We start from the raw sequence: 16,088 nt of genomic DNA, 5'->3' as shown, positions 1-16,088 counted from the left end.
TGAAGTTTAATTCAGTCTTCTCCCATTACATTGAGCTCCTCACCTTTGTCAGGCTGAGTGACAGAAATGCCATATTACTGTTCTGAAGTTATGGCAGAAGCATCTTAATTACTCCATATGTCTCTATTTAATCCACAGGATGGAATTTGCCTTTATTAGGGCTAAGCGATATTATAAATGAACTTGGATGCTTGTGAATATTAATGGCCAAATTCTAATGCCCAAGACTCATTTTGTGAATTTCAATTTGGAAATAAATCATTTAAGCTGTATAAACTCTGGAACAATTTATAACTACTCAGAAGACGAATCAAAGGCTGTTTTCTTAAAGAGAAAATAGGTGATCATTGAATTAGCTGAAATGAGGGGATTTGTGAGAGGGAAAAATGGTGATCACTTCTTAACAGAAAGCAGAGCACAGTAATCATATCCCATGACTTTGTAGAGCCTAGGTGGAGTGTATTATTAAGTTTCAGGCTAAAAACAATTCTGGTAATAATACTAACCAATATATATAACATAGCCAGATAAAGGACAGTAATAGGTTTTTTTTTTTGTTTTTGCTTTTTGGAGGGCAGTTGGGGTTAAGTGACTTGTGCAAGGTCACACGGCTAGTTTTTTTTGTGTGTTAACTGTCTGAGGCTGGATTTGAACTCAAGTCCTCCTGACTCCAGGGCCTGTGCTCTATTCACTGTACCACCTAGCTGCCCCTAAAGGACAGTATAAAACATTTGGAAGATGAAAGTGAATGTCGATGATATTTTGTCAAGTGCTTAGCCTTAACACTAGTCTGACGCATAATAGGTGCTATGGAAATGCTCATTCCCCTCCCTTTCCCTACTCTGTAGGGAAGTATTTGTCATCAATAATAATAAGGATATGGCTGGGCCTGTGATTTCATTAGCATAAGAACTCCTAGATGAGGGACTGTTCTGCCATCCTTAACACAGTGTAGGTCAGCACTTTCTCTGTAGCACTCTGTGATCTTAGCTGTCTAGGACTAAGAGTACATGTCTATGACTAGTGTCTATGACTTGCCTGTTGTCACTCAGACAGTCAGAGACAGGACTTGAACCCGGGTCTTCCTAGCTCTGATGCCAGCTCTTTAGCTAACAATATAGTTCCTTGTATTATTATTTTGTAATGAATAAATAATAAATATTATTAATAAGAATGTGCTTCTATAGCATTTTTAAGGTATGTATAGCATTCCAAATCTAATATTTCATTTGATCCTCACAATGACCTGGTGAGATAGGTGCTTTTATTATTATCCTATTCCTGTTTTATTGTTAAAGAAACTGAGGCTCAGAGAGGTTAAGTGATCTGCCCCAAGTCACACAGCCAGTATGTGTCAGAAGCAGGATTTGAACCCTGGTCTTAGGCATTCTAAGCCCATTCCACTATCTAGTACACCACACTGCCTCTTTGGGAATAACCAGATTCAATTTTGGCACCTTGTTATTTAAATTTAATTGACATAGTATAATTTAAATTCAATTTTAGCTGGATGGCTAGGGACAGAAGGGAACAGACATTTCTCTAGTACCTAAAGGACTGCACGATTGTGTTTGTAAGTAGGAGAGTAGATAGACAAAATGGGGCCAACTAGCAGTGAAGCTAATGTAATATTGTAGGCAGAATTCATTTTGAGGGGATTCAAAGGATTTTTTTTAAACCTAGGGCTGAATATTTTCTTTCTCTAAAGTGAAATTGTACCTGGATAAGAGAAAAAATGGTAGCTGACCACAGGACAACTTTTACTCTAGATGTGTCTCTCCAGGAAGAGTTCTTCCACTCTGAATATTCTTCCCATTTGAAAAACAAAGAAGGAAGTCCTGTGCTCTGAGAGCTCACATTGAAAAAAGGCCCACAGAAAATGCCATATACTCCTAGCCCCGCCCCCCGCCACCAGCTTGTTAGGACTCCCAGAGCATCTCTTTTTGATTCTCACAAGGACCCTATCTGTTATCCTAAATATCCCCATTTTATAGATAAGGAAATTGAGGATGAGAGTGGTTAAGTGACTTGTCTAGGGTCACACAGCTAGTAAATACCAATCTGATTTGCTAGGCCAAACACTGCCATATGCATTCCTTTATTTTTTTTGATAAAAAAAAAGTTTTGATCAACTTTTCTTTTGAATTTTAGGGTGGTTTCACTTGTTAGGAATGGTGTGAGCTCACTGTGAAACACACCAAGTTGAACTTAAAGTATCAAGACAAAAAGCAAGAAGGGAAGGGAATAGAGGAGAAAGGCTACTTCAGAGAGCTTGCAGGGGAGAAAGGGCGGCCAGGTATGGCAGAAGCTCCCTCGCTTCCTGGAGCACCAATTCCAAGCAGAACACCTTGAGCTCCTTGGGTTTCTATGGAGGCCATTATCTTTTAGCTTTCAGCAGAATTCTGATCAGAAGGGTTCTCTCATTTGGTAGATCATGGCAGATAGGGAGAGAGCAGAACTACCTGAGATCCAGGGGAATGCTGGGAAAGCCGGGCTCCCCTTGACTACACCTTTTATAGTTGTCTCTCCAGTTGTGTGGTGCCCCCATACTTTTTGAGGACCAGCTCCTACAGTTACAGTGTCTAAAGGAAAGAAGACTCCCAAATTCACTTTTCAATGTAAAATTTTAATAGTAATAATAGCTAACAGTTAGATAGCATTTTAAGGTTTGCAAAGCTGCAAAGATATTTTCTCATTTGATCCTCACAACAATCCCAAAGCAGTAGGTTCTATTATCTCCATTTTACACATGAGGAAACTGAGGCTTAAGCAGGTTAAGTGACTTACTCAGTCACACAACTAGTAAATGTCTGAGGCTGCATTTGAACTCAGGTCTTGTTGACCCCAAGACCAGTACTCTCTCCACTTTGCCAACCAGCTACCCAGTTTAACTTTTGTGAGTTTATTTCATATCCATAGCAGATTATTTTGCTTTTATTTGGTTCATTATGTTGAAATATTCACTAGTCACCTTTGTCCCTTTCTGATAGCCCCAGTTCTTTTCTGTCTATGTGCTTTTTTGACTTTGCTCTAAAATTGTTTTTTTTTTTTTGGTCTGGGAATTTCAAGGCCCCAGGAACTCATTTTATTGTTCTGGGAATTGCTAGGTTCACAGGCTTTTGATTTTAGTTATTTCTTTCTTCATGATACCCAAATTTACTTCCCTCTCTGCATGTTCCTACCTATGAATCATTTGTTCTTATTTGTTACCTACAGTGAAACTCAGAGAACAAAAAGTAACTGTGTATCAAGGGGGGGTTACACCAGGCTGAGCCTGGGGGAGGAAAACAAAATGAAGAATGCCTGTAAATCTTAGCTTTTGCTGGACTCATAGGGTGATAGTATAGAAGAAAAGAACAGGTTTTTCAAAATACTCAATACTTTTCCAACTTGGAGAAAAAAGCTTCCTTCTATAAAAAAGAAGGCTAAGAATTGCACTCTTTCCTTTTCTGATCACAGTTAGCCTAGTCACTTTTTAACAGGCCTAGGTAATGCTGTCAACTACAGCTGAACTCTTTCACAACACATTTTGTTTTCATTCACATTTGGATATAGCATAGTTCTGAATTTATTCCTCAACATAGATAGATATCCACACGGAGAGTAGAGAATCAGTGAACCAGCTCAGACTAGTGAATTCATAAATATCTGAGCAGAGCTATAACTAAGTTGGGGGCAACTGGGATTTTGTTGTTGGGCACCAAAACTTAAAGGGCTCCTGACAACACTTTCAGCCATTCAGCAGCACAGAACCAACTGAACTTAGCACTTAAAAAGCAAGAATTATTATTTAAAATAGGAAGCCACCAGATGGTGTCTCCCTCTCCCAGCACCTCAGGTAAACTTGGACCAGTCCTGACCCACCTCTGAGCCTCCTTCACATGCTTTCCATGACAGCCTACTTCTTAGTGTCTGAGATATTTTCCATCCCCCTTCCTTTCCAGTTGACTAGAGGAAGTGTTTCCCTAGATGCCCAAACTGCACGTTACATAGAGCTTTGGCCTCAGGGGGCAGCAGCCATGCTGTGAGTACTCAGGATGTTACCTAAGGCTCCCAGGATACCTGTGTTTCCCTTGAGAAGCCTCTTTCTCCCAGTAACTGTTTCCCAAACAATATGAAGGTAAGTTCTATGTCTCCTATCATTAATATTGTATCTAAATGAATGTGAATTTGGAAATCTCTAGATGTCTGCTACTGTGTAAGTGAAACATTTGATTGGCAAGATGAAATGTTTACTTTTCATCTAGACATTCTGGAACTAGGTAGACGTGGCTGCCATGCCTCTCATTAACATTCCCCAGTCTCTCCATTGTGTAATTCAGAGTCCTACCCATAACCAACCCATTCCTTGAGAGTTCTGCCTTTGCAAGTTCTTCTGCCTCCTCTTGACATGGTGATGTGTCATGTTCTGAAATCTAGAAGTAATTATTATCATGATACACGATACAATTTAGTACTTGATTAGCTCTGCATGGCCATATTTTTCGGTTCAGACCATCATAGGGTATCAGAGCTAGAAGAGACCTTATTTAGTCCAACCTTGTTTTCATAGATGAAGGAACTGAGGTACAGAAAGAGAAAGTTACTGACGGGGGTTCCACAGAAAGTTGGTGGAAGATGTGGAACTAAAACCAAGGCCTTCAGATTCTGACACCACTCAATTTTGTGCCCTCAACAAGACTCTAAGGTCACAGAGGTCAAGGACCACTTCTTACGCATCTATTCCACGCACATGGTGCTGGGCCTATGAGCAGTGCTCAGCAAACCCTCTTGCTGACTTGAATTGGGTGTCACAAATGTTACAGAGAACATCAGAGAGTTAAGGCCTTCTAGAAGCTCAGAACCGAAAGGCGGAGAAAGATCACTTAGGAAATGTAGCTATTTGGACAATAAACAACTATTAAATGCATGTACAAACCATAAAGAAAATGTGGGATTTCAATCATGAATTGAAAATATTTCTCATAATTTCTGGTGGCAGCCTCAGAGTCCAAAATTGGGAGACTCTAAACCAGAGAGATTTTTTTTAACTCTCCCCTTGACCCCCAGTTTATTGAACTTGGGTATGTTTGAGGATGGCTTATCACTAGGGGGAGGGGGTGGTACAGAGAGAACAGGGAGGAGGTAGTAGATCTCAATCAGGAGGATAGGTGGTAACAGGGAATCATGGAAGCTGGTCCCCCACAAGCACCTGCTGGTCCACTCCTTTCTCAGTAATTGCTGCCAATTGGATTACACCATCACTTGAGCCATCTCGCTCCATGGCCAAAGCAAGAGCATTGGCAGTTAACTGAAGACACTGCTTTTCATTCATACCCTCTTAATAGGAGGCATCAACATAGCCACAGATGTAGGAGCTACCTGAACCCCCAATGGAAAAAGGCTGCCGAACCATCATACCTCCCATGGGTACTGAGTATACCTGTCCCCCCTCATAGGGATCCCAGCCAGCAACGATGATCCCAGGCATGAGATCCTCTCCGTACCGATAACACATCTCCTTGAAGAGGCTAGCAGCTGTGTGGACCATCAATGCTGTGGAAGCTGAGTTGATATGTGACCGCATCGGCCACGGCCTGGGTGTCAGCTGCAGAACCTGAGCAGCAGCAGAAGATCTGGTCATGGATAGGGGTCAACTTGTCTGTAACTTGGTTGGCAATGTAGGACCCAGTGGTGGTCCTGGAGTCAGCTCCGAGGACCACGTCTCCATCAAACTGCACAGCCATGATAGTGGTCCCAGTGGAGACACCCTGATTCCCCCAGTCCGGTGAGAGGCCCATGGGTCCAAAGGCTGGGCCTGAGCACACAACGCGAGGCGCTACTAAAGCCGAAGCCATTATTCCCCACTTCTGTTGGCCTAGGCTCAGCGTTGTTGGAAAGCAACTGTCACAAAGTGCTCGATCACCGCCCCGTCAGAGCCAGAAACTAAACCAGAGATTCTTAACCTGGGGTCTACAAACTTGTTTTTTTTTTTAAATATTGTGATAACTGCATTCCAGTATAACCAGTTTCCTTTGGAATCCTCTCTATTTTATTGTATGCTTTTAAAAGCATGATTGTTGGGGCAGCTAGGTGGCACAGCGAATAGAACACTAGCCCTAGAGTCAGGAGGACCTGAGTTCAAATCTAGCCTCAAACACTTAACACAAAAAAAACTAGCCATGTGACCTTGGGCAAGTCACTTAACCCCAATTGCCCTACCTTCCCCCCTCCAAAAAAAAGCATGATTGTAAAAAGGGCTCCTTGGGCTTCGCCAGTCTGCCAAAGGTGCCCAGGACACAAAAAAGGTCAAGAATTCTTGCTGTATACAAAGGTCTTTTGGGTAATGTCTTCTGAGGCACATTGCCCTTGAGGAGAGAGGGTGAAAAGAGGCAGGAAAGAGTACTGTCAGCAGAGGCATTTGCACCCTAGGTTTGACACTTATTAGCCATATGACAGTAGGCAAGTCATGGCCTTTCTGAGCCTCAGTTAGTTCACCTGTAAAATGGAGGTCATAATACTTGTAATACAAGGTTGTCAATAGTAGAAAGGAATCTACTCCACTTTAAAGTGCTATATAATTGTGAATTTTCTTTAGATCTGCAAACAGTGGGGTGCAGTGGATAGAGGGCCAGACTTGGAGTCAGGAGAGACCTGGTTTGAAACCCTGCCTTTAGCACTCACTAGTGGTTTGACCATGGTCAAGTCCCTTAACCTCTCTGGACCTTGGTTTCTTCATCTGTAAAGTGGGCATGATAGTACCTTTCATAAGTGCCTCACAGGGTAGTCATAGGGATGAAACAAGATAAGGTATATCTAAGCACTGTACAAACCCTTACGGGCTATTTAAATATCAATTATTATTATTATTATTATTACTCAAGGATCTCTAGTAAGTAACAGATTCAGGAATATGAGTCAGGTCTCTCCATCATGGCACCTCCCATAGAAACAGTTAATTCAGTTCAATTATGCATTATCTTCATAGTGGTGGGCCTGTTTCTTGGATTAATGTGAAATCATTGTTGAGAGAGCTGAATCACAGCCTGACACTGAGAAAGCAGCCTAGCTGTAACTCCCATCTCTGTCATGGGACCCTGCTGGGTGCCCAGTGAGGCAGCTCTCCCTATAGCATTTCTTTGAATCTGGAATAGGCTGCTGGTCATTCATTCCATGCTCCGTCCTCTTTTCAGTCCTGATCCCCTCTAGGCTGGTGCTTAAAACAGAATGAAGCTTTACTACCTCCTGAAGCAAGCACTAGATTTCTAGGAGACTCTTACATACGTGGGACCTGCACAACTTGGCAGTAGGTAGGGGCCAAAATTAAAAGAGGCTAAATTTCTTTGTGCTGCAAATAGGTTTTTAGAGGCTCATTTTCCAAGTAAAGATATAATGAATAATTAAACTATTTTGCAAATAAATGATATTCTTAAAAAGGGACATTTCAATTAATATCAATTATTTATACTTATCACGTAAGATTTTTATTTATCATGAAATTGCTCCTCGGACTAGAGAGAGACTGACGATGGTTGGCTGCCACAGGTCACATGACAAACAGAAGAGAGTTTCTAATGGCAACCTACCCGCCCTCTTCCATCATAGACACTAGTAGAAGGACGGTTTAAACAGGGCACTGCTTTTACTTTCTTTTACATTCTCTACATTTTTCACAGGACATCTGAAATCCTTTGGTGGGCCATGAAAGTGGCCCATGGGCTGTATGTTGTATAGGCCTGATATATGTTGTAATGCCAAGCAAAGGCAACTTCCCAAGGTTCAAAATACCAGAATAGGTGCTCTCCATTTTATTCAGGGAAAAATTAAGAACAGAGAAAATCAAAATATAACATCATTCAAAATACAGCCTTTACCAAGTGTAATTTAATAATCTCCAAGTACTACCCCACCCCTGGACATTAGATTCATTTAATCAATCACAAAGTCCCTCTTCTAAATACTACTCCACCCCTAGGCTGTACATTCATTTAGTCAACCACAAAGCCCCTCTTCTCAAATGGAGATTAGTTTCCAATCATAAGTAAAGTACATTCATTTGGTCAATCACAGAGCACAAAAAGGTCAAAAGTTCCCCACCCTTGGATCACAATTGAATCTACCCCAGAGTTACAACAAGCTTAAGCACAGCATTTAATACCCAAAGAGAGGTCTTTTCTTCATCTTGACATGGGGCAAGTTCTCAGCAACCTTAGTTCCTGGGGAGACAAAGCTTGGCAAGACCACAAGATACATTGCCAGTGTCTTCATTAATTCATTCTCTATCTGCAGAACAGTCCTAGGACCCCTCAAACCATTAGCAAAACCCTCTTCCAGGATTTCTGTAAACATACAACAAGAAAATCCTTCTTCTGGTCTTTTGAACCAACAGCAAGGTTCCAGAACCTCTGCAACAACAGCGCTGTCCTTCACCAGTGGACAGAATTCACTCTCTGTCTGCAGAACAGTCTCAGGAGCTCTGAACCAACAGCAAGGTTCCAAGACCTCTGCAATAACAGCACTGTCCTTCACCAGTGGACAGAATTCACTCTCTGTCTGCACAACAGTCTCAGGAGCTCTGAACCAACAGCAAGGTTCCATGACCTCTGCAACAACAGGACTGTCTTTCACCAGTGGACAAATCTGGCAAAACAACATCAAAACAGACAGACAAAGTATCAGCCTAACAGCCATGTCTCCTTGGCAGCTCTGGGTGGCAGCTCTCAAAAGTCCTGGGCAATTCAAAGTGGCCCTCAGCAATCCTCTCAGTCTCTGCCTCCAAGGTGCTGCTTCCAAAAAGTTCTTCTGCCTCTTTCTTTTCTTGTGTCTCTCTAAATTTACGTCACCAGCTCCTCCCAGTTCAGCCCTCTCTTTTCACGTCAACAAGTTCATCCCACAGGTGGGATTCACAAGCTCTGGGTTTTAACACAATCAAACCAAAAACCAAGCCAATACAGGGGGATCTTTAAATTCCATTACTATTACATATGTAAACAAAGCACTAGATTCCATTGATCAGAACATGTCTGTAAAAAGGTCCTTTTGACCAGAAGTCCCCATTGTCACAAAGCTTTGGCAGCATATTTTCAAGTATATGACCATGTCTAGAGAGGCACTTGCTAAACAATTCTTGAGATTGGTGGGTAAGTGATCTAATGTGATGGTCCCAATGGAAATGATCAAATCTCACGTGGTATTTGGGTTAACTGAATGATATTAACCATATAGAGAGGCAATGTGGAGTACAGACATACCTCACTTTATTGTGCTTATTACATATTTTTTTTAACAAATTGAAGGTTTGTGACAACCCTTCTTTTTTTTTTTTTTTTTTTTTTTTTTGAGAGGGGAAGGAAGGGCAGTTGGGGTTAAGTGACTTGCCCAAGGTCACATGGCTAGTGAGTGTTAAGTGTCTGAGGTCAGATTTGAACTCAGGTCCCCCTGCCTCCAAGGCAGTGCTCTATTCACTGAGCCACCTAGCCTCCCCAACAACCCTGTCTTGAGCAAGTCTGTTAGCACCATTTTTCCAACAGTATATGTTCATATCTTGTCTCTGTGTCACATTTTGGTAATTCTCACAATATTTCAAACTTTTTTCATTATCATCATATCTGTTATGGTGATTTATGCTCAGGGATCTTTGGTGTTACTATTATAATTGTTTTGGGGCACCATTAACTGCATCCATATAAGAGAGCAAACCTAATCGATAAATGTATGTGTTCTGACTGCTGCACTGACCTGTTTCCCTCTCCTTGGGCCTCCCTAGTCCTACTGAGACACAACAGTATTGAAAACAGGCCAATTAATAACCCTACAATGGCCTTTAAGTATTCAAGTGAAAGAGGAGTCAATCAATGAGGCAAATTTCATTGTTGTCTTAGTTTAATAAATCGCCACAACAACCCCAACCTTCAGCAACCGCCCTCCTGATCAGTCAGCAGCCAGCAACATGGAGGCAAAAATTGACTTAACTGAAAACTCAGATGATGGTTAGCAATTTTTAGCAATAAAGTATTCTTTAATTAAGGTATGTACGCTGTCTTTTTAGACATACTATGCACACTGAATAGACTACAGTATAATGTAAATCTAGCTTTTACATGCACTGGGAAACCCAAAAATTTGTGACTTGCTTTATTGCTATATTTGCTTGATTTCAGTTGTCTAGAATGGACCACATAATATCTCCAAGGTATGTCTGTAGTGGATGCAGTGCTGACCTTAGAAGCAGGAAGTCTTGGATTCAAATCCTGTCTCTGAAACATATTAGATATGTGATCATAGGCAAGTCATGTCATACCTTTGTGCCCCAGGCATCTAAAACTATTAAGTTGCTGATCTGCACATGTGAAGGAAGTTTCCATAGGAGGTTATACAGCAGTTAGTGTTTGGCACAGCACAACAGTTAGCTAAGGAGTGAATCACTTCTTTCTCCCTATTTTTATTTCTCACTGCATACCACAATATTTCACCAAATAGAACAGCAAGGAATAGAAGAGATAGCGATGGGTACCATCAATCCTTGTAATTGCACTTAGCATCTTATCATGCAAGACAGTGATAGAGTGGCGAGGTGGCACAGGCTGGCACAGGAGAGAGGCTAACCAAGAAAGTACCTGGCATCACAGAGCTGCATCTCAGCCTCTGAGAAGTGAATGCCATGCTATCCTATCAGCCTATGTAACTCAGCAACTTCTGCATGCAACATGCTGTCACCACCATCTGAGGGCTGCTTTTCTCACGCTCAGCTCCTGTTACCTGAGACATGGATGGAATTTCTCCAACAGGAGGCTGAAGGTCAACAAAGACAGTGTTTTCAAAGTGGATTAAAGAACATCACCTGGTGTGCTGTTTGTTTATTTGTTTTGTAGTTTGATAATAAGAGTCTGATTTTCTGGCTAGCACACAGTGGTAAAAGTTGTGGAATCTATACAACCATAGAATATCAGAGCCAGGAAAGGGGCCTGAAAACAGGATCACAGCCCATGGAGCTCATCTATTCCAATGCTCTCATTTTACAGCTGAAGAAATTGAGGCGCAAAGAGGGGAAGTGAGTTGCCCCAGGTCACATACGTAGAAAGTGGCAAAACTGGGATCCTCTTGCTCTAAATAACATACTCTTTGACCACTGTTCCATGAACTTAACAAATATCCCCCTTCCAATTTTACAGATGAAGAAACTGAATCTTGATCATAGAGTGACAGAACCAGGATTAGGACTTGGATCTCATGACTCCCAGTCTTTTGTTCTTTCCCTATTTTTCCACAACCTATGTAGTTTTCCAAAATACAGTCTTCTATTTTCTAGGGGTTTCTTAGATGTTCTTTAGAGATTCCAGCAAAACAAAACAAATTTTTAAAAAAGAAGTCCCTTTTTAATAGTGATCTTAAAGGTTAAAGTGACATCTCTGTTTAGATTATGCTTTGGGGAATGTGATTATAATATTTACCTCCCACTTCTTTAACACATCAAGGTTCAAAAAGCTCATTCTCCATGACTGGCTTTGTAGACTAGGTAGTACAAGTATTTATTACCCATCTTTTACAAATAAGGAAAGTGGGAGCCAGGGATGACTTGCCCATAGTCATATAATTGGTGTGTGAGGAGAGATTCAAATCCAGGTTTCCTGACTCCAAGTTCAGACCTTATTCCTCTAGGCCATCTTGTCCCTCTAGCTCATCCCTCTTCTAGTTGTGATGTATAATTATATCCACTGATTAGAGCCTGAAAGACATTGTGACCATTATGGCTAGACTTAGAGTCGGGAAACACTGGGCTCCAGTCCTATCTCTGACACATACTACTTGTGTGATCCTGGACAAGTCACTTAACCTCCAAGGGCCCCAGGGAATTCTAAGAACATGAGTTATGGATGCAAGTTCCCTATAACAATGAAATGTCAGATCTGAACCTAAAGGGGAAAAAATTAATCATTTGCTAATGATAACTTTTCCACTTTGTTTTTTAAGAAATGCTTCTTTGTTGTTGATAGTGCAAGAATTGTAACTGATCCCCAATCCCAGCAATTCAGTGGATATAAGTAGCTTCAGTTGTTTTCTTTTTTTTCTTCTGTGTAACAAGGATAAGCAAAACCAAAATGAACAGACTATGACATCCATTAGAATTCTGTGACAAGGCCTAGTGGAAAGAACTCTGAGTCTGGAATCAGAGGCCTGGGGCTAAGTGGTGGTTTTATAACTATCCTTGGTTCAGTTTAAACCCAGAGACGTCAAAAACTGTTGCAATTTCATGATGTGTTGTGGTGGAACCCTCTCAAAGAATTCAGAGTCAGACCACCTCTAATCCAAGTATAGGCATTTGTTGAGATTGACGCCTCTCATGAAGTGGGCTAAATTCCAAGAGGAACCAGTAACTTTAGAGAAAGCAAGATGGATTTTATAGGGTAAAGATGCAATTACACAACTGAAATTTACAGAGAATAGAGGAATATGATTAATATTAAAAAGGCAGGAGGAGTTTGTTAAGGGATTAGGTCATGGAGCAGGGGTTTGTTAAGGGATTGGGTAATGGAAGAGGGGTTCCATCTATGGTTCCGTGGTTAAACATTTTGGTCTTTCTGCCCTCTAACTGGCTAGTTATTGTGGTTCTATCTTGGGCTAGATGGATGATGTGATTGTGATTGAATACAAGAACACACCTGTTTCTGTGGGAATGGGTCTAGGGGCAGTAACCAGGTAGGGGCAGTAGCTGGGTTCCCATCATATGGACGCACCTGCTGTTTCTGTGGGAACTAAGAGTTCAGGGACATACCTGTTCCAGTGAGCAGAGAGGCATACATGAAGAAGTTAGGACATTGGTGTGATTGGTGTGTGTGGGGGGGGGGGGGCTTGGTAGGTGCAGTGGGCCTGCTGTTCACTAGGGCCAGGCCTATAATGAAGTCTGAGTATCAGGGCTGGGGGCAGGTTTATTAGCATCCCATCACTTGTGACTCTGGGCAAGACTTTTCCTGTCTCTGACCCTCAGTTTCTTTATGAATGGCCTGAGTCCTAGTTATGTAACCTCTGTGGGCCTTGGTTCTGTCATGTGCAAAGTGAGGGGGTTGGACTGGATTACCTTATATATGTAACATCTGCCCCAAAGCCCATTGGTATGAGACTCTCTCTTTGGCAGAGATGAATTCTTCCATAGGGTAAGGGTGGAGGGGGGAGTTGTCTAGAGGCAAGTTTCAATATGTAGCCATTCCCCTCTGGGAACTCTTCAAATGGGAGTCCTCCTTTGGGACTCTACAAGTGAGAACTTCCATAGATCCTTCTTCCAGCAAGTGGCATTCCAGGGAGAAGATGGAAGAAGCCAATCCCACTTTAACCTCTGTTGAAGGAAATGTCTATCTCCAGCTTCAGGGGGTTTCCCCTTGGGAGAGATCCAGGACTTTCTCTTGGTTGAGCCTAATGGAAGAGCTCCTTCATTCTATTGTCTAGTATATACACTCCTATGTATACCTTCTCTGATGGCTGTTTTGTTATTGACATGGATAAATGGGTTTCTTGGCCATTCTCTTTGTGTGTTCATTGTGGAATTGGTATTAGGTAGGAAAAGTGTCAAGCCTTGAATATAGAATTGGGGGTCCTCCTTTCCCCCAAAATGACAAAGTGTTCAAAAGTTGGGTGGAAACCCGATTATATCCTTTAGACAAACACTATTTAAGGCAGCAGTAAGATATAATTCTAGCCCAGTTTACCTTACTCTCTGAGGAGAGCAGAGTAGTGGCCTTGGGTCCCAACCTCCTGCTTCCTGTCCTAGCAGGAATGAAAGTATCCCTTGGAGAAGGGTATGGGAAGAAGAAACTAGAGACATCCATTGGGACTTCCTTTGAGCCATTATAGCTTCCTTGCCACAGGTGGGTCCCTCTACACATGTGGAGCCCACATACTTCAACTTATATATTGCTGTATATAGTACTAGTCATGCAGTCTGCCTGGGCCTCAGTTTCCCTATCTGTAAAATAAGGAGTTGGATTGGATGACCTTTAAGGTCCCTTTGAGTTCCAGATCCAGGATTCTCTAACCTCTGACCTCGGAAGACTCTACCAATCTTTAAGCAGCGCTCAAAAGCCTGTTCTGACCCCTTTAAGATTATGAGCATTCCAGGATTCTAGAAGACCTTTGCCCTTCTCGGTTGCTAGGGCAACCTTAGAGAGGACAGAACCGGAGCCATTTTTGAGGACGAGGCAGAGCCCGGGACAAGCCTGAATTTCACTCAAGCCTACGATCCTTTAGCCTGATCTTCGGCGCCATGAACCTCAAGTATGATTATCTGTTTAAGCTGTTGCTGGTCGGGGATTCGGGGGTGGGCAAGACCTGCCTGCTGCTGCGCTTCGCAGAGGACACCTTCACTGACAGTCACATCAGTACCATCGGTGTAGATTTCAAGATTCGCACCATCCAGCTGGATGGCAAGACCGTGAAGCTGCAGATCTGGGACACGGCTGGCCAGGAGCGCTTCCATACCATCACCTCGACCTACTACCGCGGGGCCCACGGCATCATCTTGGTGTACGACGTGAGCCAGCCCGAGTCCTATGCCAACGTGAAGCAGTGGCTGACGGATGTGGAGCTCTATGCCAGCGAGAGCACCAACAAGCTGCTGGTGGGCAACAAGAGTGACCTCGTTAGCGACAAGATGGTGGACCGTGCCGAGGCCAAGGAGTTTGCCGATTCCCTGGGCATGCCCTTCCTGGAGACCAGCGCCAAGAACTCCACTAATATCGAGCAAATCTTCTTCACCATAGCCGCCCAGATCAAGAAACGCATGACAAGCCTGCCCGTTTCCAGTGAGGAGCTCCCCACCTTCAGGATCGACAGCTCCCCTGTGAAGTTGGTGTGTGGGGGTTGTTGCTAAGGGGCCGAGCTGCTCTTTGGGAGTCTAAGGTGGTGGCCAAGGAGATGGTTAGCCCTCCTGATATTAGTGCTCATCTTGGAGACACTTCTCATGTCCCTCAAATCCGCCACCCCCCTCCACTCCATCCCATTTAGTTCCCCCAATTTCCTCCCAGAGCTCTTGGTTAAATTTGTGCCCAAGGCACCCCCCCACACCCTCCTGTTTAATGATTCATTTTCTTTTAGATGAATGCTATTGACCCAATAAAGTGCAAAACTTGTCAGAAAAATGTTGTCTCAGTGTGTTCAGCATGTTACCGGACTCTTTAGCAGTTTTTCCATGTATTTAAAATCGTGACTAATGTGGAGCCAGGTGTGTAAGTGTTTTACATTTGGAGACCCTTTAGAAACAATCATAAATCCTGAGCTGGGAGGACTTAGGAGCCGTCTAAGAGCAGAGGTATCAAACATACAGCCTGTGAAAGGCACCTTCAGGCAAGGTCAGGACCAGATTAAAATGCAATTGGGAAATACTGAACAAAATAAATAAATTTAACAAAATAAATTTCAAAAATTCAATAAATAAAATAACGAAAGAAAAAATACAACTGAATATGGATATAATGTTAATATGTAGTTTTCTAAGCCAATATGCAGACAGCAGGGCCCAATTTCTATTTGACATCACTGTTCTTGACCACCTCCTCATTTTACAGATGAAGAAATAGGCCCAGGTAAGTGAATTGACATTCATATAATATAATAAATATTATTAATATAAATAAAGAAATATAAATATTATTAATATAAAATAAGTAGCAGCTGGAATTTGAACCCAGGTCCCTTGATGCTAAATCCAGTACTCATTCTACCACATCTCACTGCAAAAAGTTTCCATATTGAAATGTACTGCTTATAGCACCCCAATTAAAACTGTCTATTAAAATCTTTTGACTTCTACAACTAGACATATAATATGTCTCATTGTTCACTTTCAAAGTTTTTGTTGTTGTTGTTGAAGCTTAACAGAATATCTCTACTAATATTTTGCTCTGATGCCTCACCTTAGAATGTAAGTGACCCTGGGTTCTTAAAGGCTAGGCCATTAGAATACAAGTTCTCAACCGATCCTTTTGTTCAGTTGTTTTATTCCTGTCTGACTCTTTGTGACCCCATTTGGGGTTTTCTTGGTTGGCAAAGATACTGGAGTGGTTTGCCATTTTCTTCTCCAGCTCATTTTACAGATGAGGAAGATGAGGCAAACAAGATTA

General features: G+C 42.2%; 2 pseudogenes; one reads left to right on the top strand and one right to left on the bottom strand.

The window, feature by feature from the left end:
• Window positions 1-5,020: 5,020 nt before the first annotated feature.
• LOC138176373 (proteasome subunit beta type-6 pseudogene) lies at window positions 5,021-5,904 on the bottom strand (annotated as a pseudogene).
• An 8,329-nt stretch (window positions 5,905-14,233) lies between these two features.
• On the top strand, window positions 14,234-14,839 carry LOC138176372 (ras-related protein Rab-1B pseudogene; annotated as a pseudogene).
• The last annotated feature ends 1,249 nt before the right edge of the window (window positions 14,840-16,088 follow it).

Source organism: Petaurus breviceps, unplaced genomic scaffold (genome assembly GCF_028583685.1).
Source record: "Petaurus breviceps papuanus isolate PSGF00001 unplaced genomic scaffold, PetGlider_PUasm1.0 87888, whole genome shotgun sequence".
Lineage (NCBI taxonomy): Eukaryota > Metazoa > Chordata > Mammalia > Diprotodontia > Petauridae > Petaurus > Petaurus breviceps.
Note: the sequence above shows the minus strand (reverse complement) of the source record. Positions and strands in the feature narration are given on the sequence as shown.